The sequence below is a fragment of the Ischnura elegans genome, chromosome X (genome assembly GCF_921293095.1).
Source record: "Ischnura elegans chromosome X, ioIscEleg1.1, whole genome shotgun sequence".
NCBI lineage: Eukaryota > Metazoa > Arthropoda > Insecta > Odonata > Coenagrionidae > Ischnura > Ischnura elegans.
In genome coordinates this window covers 73,042,732-73,055,353 of record NC_060259.1, presented here as the reverse complement: position 1 = coordinate 73,055,353, position 12,622 = coordinate 73,042,732, and the positions used below count along the sequence as shown (strand labels likewise).

Genomic DNA, 12,622 nt, shown 5'->3' with positions numbered 1-12,622 from the left:
TAAAGTGTTCGTTATGTGTATATGCAAATTATTTTTCAAATTTTGCAAGTGCACATTTTAATTATGTCAGGATGGATGTTACCAACAGATTTTTCTATTCTTGCTGCTCATAAACCAAGAGTTTGCGATGACTTCTCTGGTTATTTATTCTTGGTCATTGCTATTCTTTTCTTATGCGGCGTTACGGCAGCGTATAGCTAGGCATAGGGAGCTTCTAAGAAGCAGTCGCGTCCAACCCCGCATGATGTGGTAATGGAACCGCGGAGAAAAGTAGATGCCATTTCTATGGAAATTTTAAAATAAACTTCCTTTCTAATTACCGTCACTGTAAAGCACAGTTTCATTTCATTCCACTGCCGTGAAATGACAATGATTTTTTATCGCTTTGTTCCTGTAGAATATCATTTGAAAATTAATATGTTGCTGCTAACTCATATGGGTATATTTGTATGGACATAAGAACAATTTTAAATAGCCTACAAAGAGAATATGGATGTCTTTATGGAAAAATATTTCCTTTTCATGTATTTTTATGCTAAAATTCAATGAGTACTTTTTATATTACTTGTTCAAACAAATATATAAATATAATATTAGAACGGGCTACGCTACTTCGGACAATATTAACATGCTTGAAATTGGGGACTGCATGACCCCTGACCTAATGACGCTATGAGTTAATAGTAAATGCTGGCTTTAATTGATTGACGGCTCGTCGATAATGATCAACATCAACGGCTTTAGAGACAGCATCCAGTATACAATATCGTCACTAAGAGCCCATTAAATATTTTTATATATCTTATGTATTTTGCACAATAGTAATCAATATTTTCTACAATAAACCCAGCCTCATATCAGCTCATAAAAAAATGACCTGAGACATGAGCTAATCGATACGAGATGATGAGTTGAATCATTGGTTATTCCGCGAGAATGGGGCAATCCAACTGCAGGGATTCACTAACCAGCTATTAGCGTAACCAATTTATGATTTATATTTATCTGTAAGCATTGTTCTGCCATTAAGACATATTTAAAAAAATAAAAGCAAGAAGAGAAATTCGACGAGGATGGGCGATGGCCTTTGACAGCGAAATAATTCTCTCATTTACTCTTCTTTCATAACTTGGCGACAACTTTCTGAAAATCGGCGGCTATTTAAAAATCGCTATCATAGATAATAGCCGAATCTCACCATAAACGTGGATTGCCTTTTAGATAAAGCTCTAACTCTAGCAAAAGTAAGCCAATGCTCGCGAACAAGCGATCAGCTGATGAAATACCAGCCACATCATTCGGTTTTTCGTTGCCGACCATCGACAATGCTGTTACATTAAGTGCTACTGATTTTTACACATAAAAATTGCACGTGGAAGAAGGCCAACCCTGCCTCAGACCTCTTTATGTATTCGATTTTCGCAAAAAAAAAAACGTTAAACAAAGTCTTCCTTCTGGAATGGTGGAAGCTGTAAAATATTCTATGGGCACAATTCTATGAGATTCTCAGCCATTACGAGTATGGCCGAGCGGATTGGATTCACTCTAGAGAGGGAAGGAGAGATATATTACAAATGCATAGAAGAAGGGAAAAAAGTTCGACGAGGATGGGATTCGAACCCACGCGTGCAGAGCACATTGGATTAGCAATCCAACGCCTTAACCACTCGGCCACCTCGTCACACGATATAAGTTTAATCCTATCAGTAAATGTTTTGATTGCGATGGCCTTTGACAACCATTCATTCGCACTTGTTAACCCTTAACCTGTGACGTGCGGTTTGAGAGACTGCTGGAGAGGTAGCTCAAGACAAGGTATAAATAAAGGAAGGAGATAAATTCAATTGTTTTTAATTAGTTAGGCATCTTACTTTAACATGTAAGGCCTTATTTTGAAATATGGCGAGATATTGACACTTAAAAACGATAGTAATAACTACAAACTAGTAGTGTCTTTGACGCCAGTTTTTTGATCCTGTTTTAAATTACGTTTTTTTACCGAAAAATTTATTCGTTGTGGTAATGCACAAAATATAAAGTTAAGAATAGTTTAACAGATAAAGAAACATTAACTTAAGCAATAAAAATGCCTTCGCAACATTTTATGAGTATTTGATTTATTGCTGTCTCCCAGACTGCACGTCACTGGTAGTGTAACAAATATTTCAAGTCACTGGTTAAGGGTTAAAATATGGGGCAATTCCGGTAAGGATAATTTCGCCTTCACTGCGTCCGCAACATTCACAGACCCATCTGCATTCCCCGATAGAATAGCCCGTCGTTGAGGCACTGGAAGCTCGCCGGAATCGAACGCCGATCGCGCGCATGGAAGGCGGCCAAGATATCACTCAAGGTAGCGACATATTGTTGTGGGTTCGGCCAGCTGGGCCAGGTGATAAAGAGCCCCTTGGTCGGCGAGCAGCGGCCCTCAGCACATTGCCCCACTTCCCGCTGCGGGACGCTCACTCCGTGCAATAGGGGGCGTGCGCTCATGGCTAGAAAGGGTTGGGGAGGCAGTATCGCATTTGCCACCGCCCGCTACCGCCTCACCGATTTTAACCCTTGAAAAGGTACTGCTAAAACAGCGACAAAAAATCTTGAATCCGATAATCGCATAAGTATTAAAAGTTACATAACGCATACGCAAATTCACTTATTTATTTATTTATTTAATATAGTCCAAAAACAGCGCAAGACGAATTATAAAGGATTCTCAATAACAAAGAAAATAATTGATAAATATCGATCAAAACGTAAATAACAATTAAAAGATTAATATTCAAAAGTAATTATCAAATAATAAACATGGGATAGGAATATTCACAGGGTGATTCGAGGAGTAGCAGGAGAATGGAGATGGTGCAAGATGGTTTAGGGATGTGAAAAAGGATTAAAATTTGGAAACATTATGAATAGGAGTTAATGGAAGAAGGGAATCTGAGTAGAAAAGAACATTTAGACATAAAGGCGGGGGTTGATGCGTAGTTTTCCGCGGCGTTGTCTAGATGATGTTTCCATGTTCCTGGGTTTCACCGCGTGGATTTTTAAAGGAGGCTATCGAAATATTCAAGACACCGGAAAACATGAATAGAGAAGACGGCTACCCTCTCCACAGCTCGTGGAAGAGGGTCATACGAGATAAAATAAGGTGGACCAATCAGCATTCAGCATGAAAAATTGGCACCAAAAATGAACTATATTAGTCACCAAAAATTGAATCCCGACATGGACCTGAAGACGCCGGTTGGAATACCGGCGAAACTGTCGTCACAAAGAAAATCCACGGGGTGAAACCCAGGAACATGGAAACATCATAAAGGCGGGGGGTGAAAAAAGTATATAGGTCACTCAACCTCGTCGTGCGCGAAGGAACACGAAACCCGAAGCGGGAAAAGACAAAGGTTAGATGATCTGTATTTGCCATTCATAATATTTATCAAGAGTCTCCTGTCATTGAGGACACGGCGCGCCACGGCGATCAGCTGTAGTTGCAGCATCAAGAGAGGATTTATTCATACCGAGGAAAAGTTACGGAAAGGCGATAGCGGACATTAGAGAGGAAAAAAATGCTTGGTGATTTGAGGTCACCGACACTCGAGGTCGTATGCTCCACGACGTAAGTGATGGAGAAGAAGGGTGGAGAGAACCCGGCGTTGGCTTTCTTCTAATTTTAAGGGAAGGTGCCAAGGGGGACAATGGAATAATGTACCATACGACACACTGTGTGCTGTGCTTAATTTTCCCTCCACAAGGTGCTCAAGCAGGTATTGGGCATTCAATGAAAAATCCCAGCCACCACAGGGATGTGAACCGCGATCCAGTTGGTTGGAAGCCAACACTCTAGGCATCACACCCAAGCTATCCGCTTCCATATGTTATTCCACGTTGGAAAGTGGAAAAATCTTATGTGGTCGCTTTTTATCTTCTGAAAGCCAACGTTTCCACTCGATTGACGAAGGCTTTGTAAGTTTTTGTATGGATAGACGATAGCTCACCCCAGACTAAAACACGGGCGTGCGAATATCACACTTTGGGGGAAGAGCGGGCTGTTACTTTCCCCGGGCCACATCGCACATATAGAACATGTTTGGAGGTGCGCGAAGGCTACATCTGGGATTTAAACGGATAGCCTTCGATCAGCGGACGAGGGCACTATTAACAGTTCTACCGCGGCCCCGGAAATTGGTGATTGGAATAGTGTATAATATAAAAATCGCTTTTATAAGGTGGTAAAATAGCTTGCTTACTTACTTGAATAAAGTATGATCTTATTTACGGCTTTATACTAGAATTAGAAATTTTTCATGTCCTGTCAGTGTAATCATAGATTAAGTATATACTTACTCTATGGTGTAATTGAATGTCCCCTGCACGAATATTAAAAAGGAGGATCGTCAAGTGACCTATATGTACTGTCACCCACCCCCCATTTAAATGGGTTTAGGAAAGTCGCCACTCTTGTCGCTGACGGCCAAAGTGATCCGAGTTTCACGGAGAATAAGGTATAATTAGAGTTGTTTGCAGAAATTTATATTCGTCATGATGTGATTTACCAAATGTGTAACTTTTCAATGCTATTTCTCGCAATTACAATCATTATGCCGTAAAATATCGAAAAAAAGTGACCAAAGCGGACACAGAAATCAAGCTTACATGAGATGAAACGGGGCCTCCTCTATGTACTCTTCGTGGTCCCCAGCATTTTTATTCGATTTTTTGTGGAGGGGACGTTGTCCCCAGGGAAAAACAAACGAGATTTTCGTCTTCGCCACGTGCGACCAATATCGAAATTGCAAAATCCAAGTTAAGTCCTAATGGCTGACAACGAGGTTAGCGTTTGCTTTCGAGCTTTTCGTGTCAATTGGACATTTAAATCTATGAAATTCAATACTCACGAAGGAGACGTGGTAGATTTTAAAACAATATAATTATTTTTATTTTATTCACTGATCTCTTGCTCACGAGCATTGGCTTACTTTTGCTAGAGTTTAGGTGACATCAAGGAAAAGGGGCTACATCATGATGAGGAGAAGAATATTCTCAATCGTAAAAAATTACGAGCTAAGTTCCCTACAGCTATCATGGGTTTCCAAGGCTTTGGAAGGGAGATAGTCGAGCAGCCGTTGAAGCGGCGCGAGCTACCACAAGCGACACTTAATCTTTCCAAGCAAGCCCATAAAAAGTGGAGAGTATCATGGGGTTCAAACTCCCCGTATTATTTTGAGGACATAATCTTGCATATGTGCACTTGAACCCTTAGCTGAAATGCGTTACCCCTTCAAACCCTCCCACACCAAAACACTTTTGCCTGCTACGACCTTGAGCGGAGAAAAGTATCTGATATTTCACAGAAAGTACTTTTCTGTAAGTACATAATGTATTCATATCTGACTCACCGTTAAAATATTTTTAAATTTATCGCTCTATCGTAAACTTACATCCTGAAAATCAATGTGACCCATTATTCCAGTTGTGCTTAGTGAATTTTTTACAATAGAGGGTTGGAGCAAGGATAGGGTTGGTGGAAGGGGAGTTGTGGTGTCAATCACATGCATGATCTATGGAGTGATTTACCTGACTGTTGGAATATACCACGTTTTAGTATAGGTCGTGATCGGTCACTTGGCGCCGTTGAGAACGAGGAATGAATGAAAGCATGATCTCGCTGTCAAAGGCCATCGCGACCATAACCTTTATTAATAAGATGAAGTCATTATAACATGACGAGGTGGCCGAGTGGTTAAGGCGTTGGACTGCTAATCCAATGTGCTCTGCACGCGTGGGTTCGAATCCCATCCTCGTCGAACTTCTTTTGTAGCTTCATTTTTTTGGAACCTGTCACCTTAAAAAAATCAAGAAGTTGATTATGCTCATACCTGGGTATTGAATCCCTGCAGTTTGATTGCACCATTCTCTCAGGATAAAAAGTGATTCCTCTCATCTCATTTCGATTAGCATATGTCATAGGACATTCCTTAATCAGTTCAATTGAAGGTGCTATGAGGCTGGGTTGCATATTCTAATGCTACTTGCTATTTTTTTCAAATTACATTAGATATTTATGAATATTCAATGGACTCTTAATATCCATATTTTGTATAGGATACTGTCTTAAAAGCCGTTAATATTGATCAATGTTGACGTGCGGTCAAGCCTTCATTTGCTAATAACTCAGAAATGAGTAACGGTCAGGTGTCATGCAGGCCGCGGTTAGAAAGATAAATAGGGTGGTTTCCTATTATTTTTTTACTGCCTTAATCAAAAGATTATTACTCCTGGAGTACGCATTTCACACTTTCAGATTTTTAAATGACGATATCTATTTTTCGCGATTAGTTGAAAAATGCAAATTTTCAAGCGCGCGAAAACGCGACGGATAGTATAAATGCTGGGAAAATCTCGTTTGACGTCATTCTGGACCCCGCTTTCGCCGTGCGAGGTGACCTTGGGGCTAGGATATTATGCGCCGCCGCGATGCTGGCTGCTAGCAGGTAGCGCTTGCCTTAAATAAGAATTATTAATACCTTATCAAGCGAAGGAAACTTTCCGACCATAGGCAGTTTTAATAGGTGATTATTAAGAATTTTTCCCTAAACTCTGTGCCTCATGCATGCATTGGTAACCTCAGACGATGTATAACTCCTATCTTCTCCTATAGAAACTAGGTCCCTGTGACGTCACGTGGAGTGGCATCGCATGGGCGCCAATCTGGCCTTTTTCAAATGAGGAAAAAATTGACCATTGCCATTCGTCCAAACCGGTATTTCTAAAACCAAATACTTTGTATATTATGAATACACTAATGGTGGATTACGAGTCGCAAACAAAGCCTTTTGTTTTCTTTGATGGAGGAAACTACCCTATTGCAAAGAGGTGCATATTTGGTACAAGTTTGGGGTATTTTTAGGTTGCTCAGATATATGAGAAGACGAAGATCTATACTTTTTCGCTGGAGTCATGCGTATCTCTCGGAGTCTATCTATTCTTCCGGAAATGAAGGTACTAACTTTGTTCCTTAATATTATTCCATCTCTGTCGCACAAAGAAGTAGGCGATGGATCGAGGAACGGGTCTCTTTATTTTTCCAACTTAAATGCAAAACACAATGGTTGAAAGTTGCTGAACGAGCCCATTAGTTGAATTTCATGGACTGCAATCATTGAAGGAGCTTATTGCGCTGTGCTCTTAGTAATACCGCTTTATTTATTTTTCACACTCAATAGAGTTTAGTTTGAATCCAAATCAAGGAGACTTATTTTTTCCCGTAGATATTTTTTTTCACTTTTATGCAATTGCAGGTGACGTCGTTTCGGCTAATTGGAAATTAATTTGCCGTGGTTTATGACATGCCTTTTCATGCAGCCAACAGCTCTCAGAGATTAGTTTCTAGCGTCTTACTCGTGGCTGCGTCGCCTTGTGGCTATGTTGTATCGAGGATACATAAGAAAAATCCTATTCAGAAGCATGTTATCTTCAGTGATCAACACCTGCTTTCTTCCGAAGCTTGCTCGGCAATTATCAGTGAAATTGAGTTTTGGAAAAATTGCAGGTTTACTTGCATTAAGCAGCAATTTACTTGCAATAGAGTAAGAAAAAAATGTATCGACAATGCTGTTAAATTAACTGCTACTGATTTATACCCATAAAAATTACACGTGGAAGAAGGCTAACCCTGCCTCAAACCTCTTTATGTATTCTGATTCTGTGATTCTCGCAACAACAAAAAACGTTAAACAAAGTCTTCCTTCTGGAACGGTGGAAGCTGTGAAATATGGCACAATTCTATGAGATCCTCAGCCATTACGAGTATGGCCGAGCGGATGGGATTCACTCAAGAGAGGGAAAAAGAGATATTTTACAAATGCGTAGAAGAAGGGAAAAAAGTTCGACGAGGATGGGATTCGAACCCACGCGTGCAGAGCACATTGGATTAGCAGTCCAACGCCTTAACCACTCGGCCACCTCGTCTGTTGTTAAAGATTGTGTTCTTTACTGTAACCGTAGTTGTCCACGGTTATTCTTGAAGGCCAATTATAACGTGATAGTTCTACTAGATACTCTCCGTCAAGTCTTATGAAATAACTATCGGTTAAGAAAGCAAAGAATCTATTATTACAACAAGGTTGGAAATTTTCCAGCATCATATTTGATGTTAAAAACTTTTTTTGTTATGCTACTTATACAGTTGTCGTAAATGTCCACGTCTTGCAGATTCGCAGAATAGGGGTAGGGAAATGTGCGATAAGGGAAAAGGGGGAGGGGAAAAGCGAACAAATGGAGGGCAGGATGCCCATTATTAAGTAACTGTTAAGTAATATGTTACCCGGCGCTTATCGCGATGGCCTTTGGCAGCTCAATCTCTCCCTCTACATTCTCCAAGAATCCACATTTGATCAGTTTCCGTCTCATTCTACGTGAAAGTGCCCTAGCTGCATAGTTCGGTATCTTCTTTGGTAAAATATAAAAGAGAAATGGTAATGTCCACATTTGGATTTATTATGCCGCCACTGGCCAAGGTTTCGACACTCAACTACAGCGTAAAAATATAATTTTCAAGGTGTCTGGATCATGGATATATCACTTTTCCACCGTCAAGCCTGAAACGATTTCATATTTTCTTTGGTATTTTCTTGGCGATTTTCGGGCCTTAGAATATACTCTGTTATATCAGCATCATATTTGATGATTAAAAACACTTTTTTGTTATGCTACATATACAGTAGTCGAAAGTGTCCACGTCTTGCAGGTTCGCAGAATAGGGGTAGGGAAATGTATGATAAGGGAAAAGGGGGAGGGGAAAAGTGAACAACTTAGAATCTTTACTCTTAGAATTTTTACTTTTTATGCGGGCATCAGTTGACACAAAACAAAATTTTTATTCTAAAACATTTCCTTAATCACATCCCCTTTCGCTATTGGTAGGTTTTACGGCATTTGACAGGGGCATCATAATGATACGACCCAGGCCAGCATCAGATAGCCACAATTCGGAGAGCCATGGATATGGACTTCAGACTAATGTGTTTGAGAGAGAATGGCCATTGATGGATTTGCAGATCAACATTCGGAGTGCAAAATTGAGAGGTGGACGGGAGGCGTGAGCTTTCAGATTCATCCATCTTTGTAGATGATGCATTGGTGCTATTGATAGGTGGCTCGATGAGTGATTTGCGAAATGGACATTTTATGGCTGGAGCCTGGGCTACGAAGGAGACGAGGGTGAAGGAAGCTTTATTAGCAGTGGCCAAAAAACATGATATCGCCACCATAGTCAACGCAGGTGTCTCAAGCTAGGGGAGTTCGTGGAACTGTGTTTAGGATATAAGACCGGGTGTTGCAAACAATCGTATGGAACTCAGTGGCGGATACAGAAAAAACTCAAGGGGGGGGCGCAACATATCTTGAGTTGTCTTTACTTTTATCGTAATAAAAGATGATCAAGTCCCAGGCAAATTATATGAAAATTTAAAGTGATTATAAACATGTAAAATACAATGCCATCTTATATATGCCATCTCATGATATAAAAAAGTTACAATTGTGGTTTTGCAATGTTCAGCAATACAAGCGGACCCGCAAGGGGGGGGCGCGCGCCCCCTGCGCCCCCCATCTGTATCCGCCACTGATGGAACTTTATATGATCGCAAGGACCGAAAAAAAGTGCGAGAAAGGTGGGATTTTGTGCTCACGCGTGCAGAAAATATTGGATCAGTAGTCCAACCCCTTTCCTCCTTGTGAGAAAATGAATTTCTGCCATCAATTAATATTTTCTTCTATGCAAAACACTATGGCCTTGATTACTATGAGATATTTACTCTTAGTTCTCTGCTATTTAAATTTTCGTGAGCCAAGATAAATATTAGTTTAGTAATATATGAGTAATTTATTAAGGCATCAACCATTCAGTGCATAATTTATTTAAGCAGCTCTTTACCGAAAAAGGAGTATGCTAAACTTACCCGCATGAGAGGAGGTGGTGAGATTTCTTGATGGGAAATATCCCCGCCGGGAAACATGGTCCCTCCGATTTTCGGGTTCCGCAGTTATTTAGTCCGCAGTTAGTCAGTAGTGCGGGTAAGCATAGATAACTACGAAATACAGTTTGAAGTATTCCCATGACTACTTTGCATCTAAAAGAAGATGGACGAAAGATGACCGTTGAAAACATGGCAACCGGGAAGGTGAATGTTCCAACAAGGTTATAGTTAAGATTTGTCTACCCGTGATGATAAGAAGAGAAAACTCCCGGCTCATAGTGTTCCATATGTAGCACATATAAATACATACTTACCGTAGAAATTCTCCCTCTTCGAACTGTCCTACCATTACCCGCTTCTCCTATAGTAAAAATTATGAGTGGGTGAAAAAATGGAAGCAAGCCCATAAAAAGTGCAGAGTATCATGGGGTTCAAGCTCCCCGAATTATTTGGAGGACATAATCTTGCATCTGTGCTCTTCGGCCAAATGAACCCTTAGCTGAAATGCGTCACCACTTCAAACCTTCCCAGGCCAAAAACACTTTTGCCTGCTACGACCTTGAGTGGAGAAATGTATCTGATATTTCACAGAAAGTACTTTTCTGTAAGTACATAATGTATTCACTATGGTCAACAAATCTGACTCGCAATTAAAATATTTTTTAAATATATCGCTCTATCGTAAACTTACATCCTGAAAATCAATGTGACCCATTATTCCAAATGTGCTTAGAGTATTTTTTTACAATAGGAGGATGGAGCAAAGATAGGATAGGTGGAATGGGAATTGTGGTGTCAATCACATGCATGATTTATGGAGTGACTTACCTGACTGTTGGAATATACCACCTTTTAGTATAGGTCGTGATCAGCCACTTGACGTCAAGTCAGGCCGTAGAGAACGAGGATTGAATGAGAGCATTATCTCGGTGTCAACAGCCGTCGCGGTCATAAGATTTCTTAGTAGGATAAAAAGGTTATAACATGACGAGGTGGCCGAGTGGTTAAGGCGTTGGACTGCTAATCCAATGTGCTCTGCACGCGTGGGTTCGAATCCCATCCTCGTCGAAGTTTTTTACCTTCCTCTATGCATTTGTGGTACTCTCTAATACATATATCTCTCCTTCCCTCTCTTGAGTGAATCCAATCCGCTCGGCCATACTCGCAATGGCTGAGAATCTCATAGAATCGTGACATATATCACAGCTTCCACCATGTCAGAAGGAAGATTTTATTTACCTTTTTGCGAGCACCGCGTACGAATAGATTGCATACAGAGGTCTGAGGCAGGGTTGGCCTTCTTCTACGTGCAACTTTTGATGTGTGAAAATCAGTAGCAGTTAATGAAACAGCATTGTTGATGGTCACGTGGAGTGGCATCGCATGGGCGCCAATCTGTCCTTTTTCAAATGAGGTTAAAATTGACCATTAACATTCGTCTGAACTGGGATTTCTAAAACCAAATAATTTGTATATTATGAATTCACTGATGGTGGGTAACGAATCGCAAATAATGCCTTTCGTTTTCTTTGATGAAGGAAACTACCCCATTAGAGCTCTTTGTATTGATGTTTTTAAGTCCTTGTTGACATATAAGGGTTGAACACTGTTCAATGAACAAGGAACGCGGTGTGGTCATCGCCTCGTCTCCTCTCACCTTAACCTTTGCAGTGAAGTTTTCTCGGGTTTCGCACCGGGTCAGGGGCCGTATTCTGTAACTCCAAACCGATCGGTGCGGCACCGATTCGTCGGGTGCGACGTCACACCGACTCCCGGTAAGAAGTCGTGCGATTCTGTACGAACCCGATCGGTGCGGCACCGACGTGAGGGCGAGAGATCGTCGGTAGCCGTACCGACAGCAAAAAGGTGTCGGTACGGCCACCGACTAGTGGGTTTCATCAACTCCCCGGTGCGCATTGTACGTTTTATTTTGTTTTTATCTCACCACCGAGTAAATAATGAGGTTTGCTGCAATGTTATCTTTTTCTGCCCCTTCGAATAGGCCACTATAATTCACTGTGTCATCATCTATATTGATTACCTTGACATAAATATAAGATATTGGTTAATAAACATGAGGTTTGCCACTATATAATGACTTTCTCTCATTTATGTTACCACTTTCACTCGCTTGTAATAGGATTTATTTCACTCTATCATCATTTATTTGCTCCTTTGACATTAGAAAGATATTTTTGATTAAATATGAGTTTTGCCGCAATGTTATCACTTTATCTCACTCTGAATAGGCAACTATTATTTCTTTCAATCATCATTATTGGCGTTCCTCTCGGCATAGAAATAAGATCTTTTTATTTATGTATGAAGTTTGCCACAACGGTATCAGTTTCTTTCATCTGTAATAGGCAACTATATTTCATTTTATCGTCTGCCATTGACTCCCTTGACGATAAAAGAAGATATTTGTTAATAAGTATGAGGTTTGCCGCAATATTATCATTTTCTCTCACTTGGAATGCGCAACTTAAACATATGTATTTCACCCAATCACAATTTCTTTACTTCCTCGTCATTACACTTCTTTTAATTACACCCAGTTCCATATTTTTATAACAATTTCCTAACTTGTTCCTCTAATATGACATTTACATTTGCTTTTGAATCCTACGTTCACGTTCCTTGGT

The 12,622-nt window shown here is 40.4% G+C and overlaps 1 protein-coding gene and 4 non-coding genes across 5 annotated transcripts in view; 3 read left to right on the top strand and 2 right to left on the bottom strand.

Moving 5' to 3' along the window:
• LOC124171089 (protein Wnt-16-like) overlaps positions 1–12,622 on the top strand; it is a 315,609-nt gene that overhangs the window by 129,036 nt on the left and 173,951 nt on the right. The gene's annotated exons all lie outside the window — the stretch shown is intronic.
• Trnas-gcu lies at positions 1,600–1,681 on the bottom strand. Its single transcript has one exon. It is a non-coding gene; the product is annotated as a tRNA-Ser (tRNA).
• On the top strand, positions 5,723–5,804 carry Trnas-gcu. Its single transcript has one exon. It is a non-coding gene; the product is annotated as a tRNA-Ser (tRNA).
• Trnas-gcu lies at positions 7,887–7,968 on the bottom strand. Its single transcript has one exon. It is a non-coding gene; the product is annotated as a tRNA-Ser (tRNA).
• Trnas-gcu lies at positions 10,964–11,045 on the top strand. Its single transcript has one exon. It is a non-coding gene; the product is annotated as a tRNA-Ser (tRNA).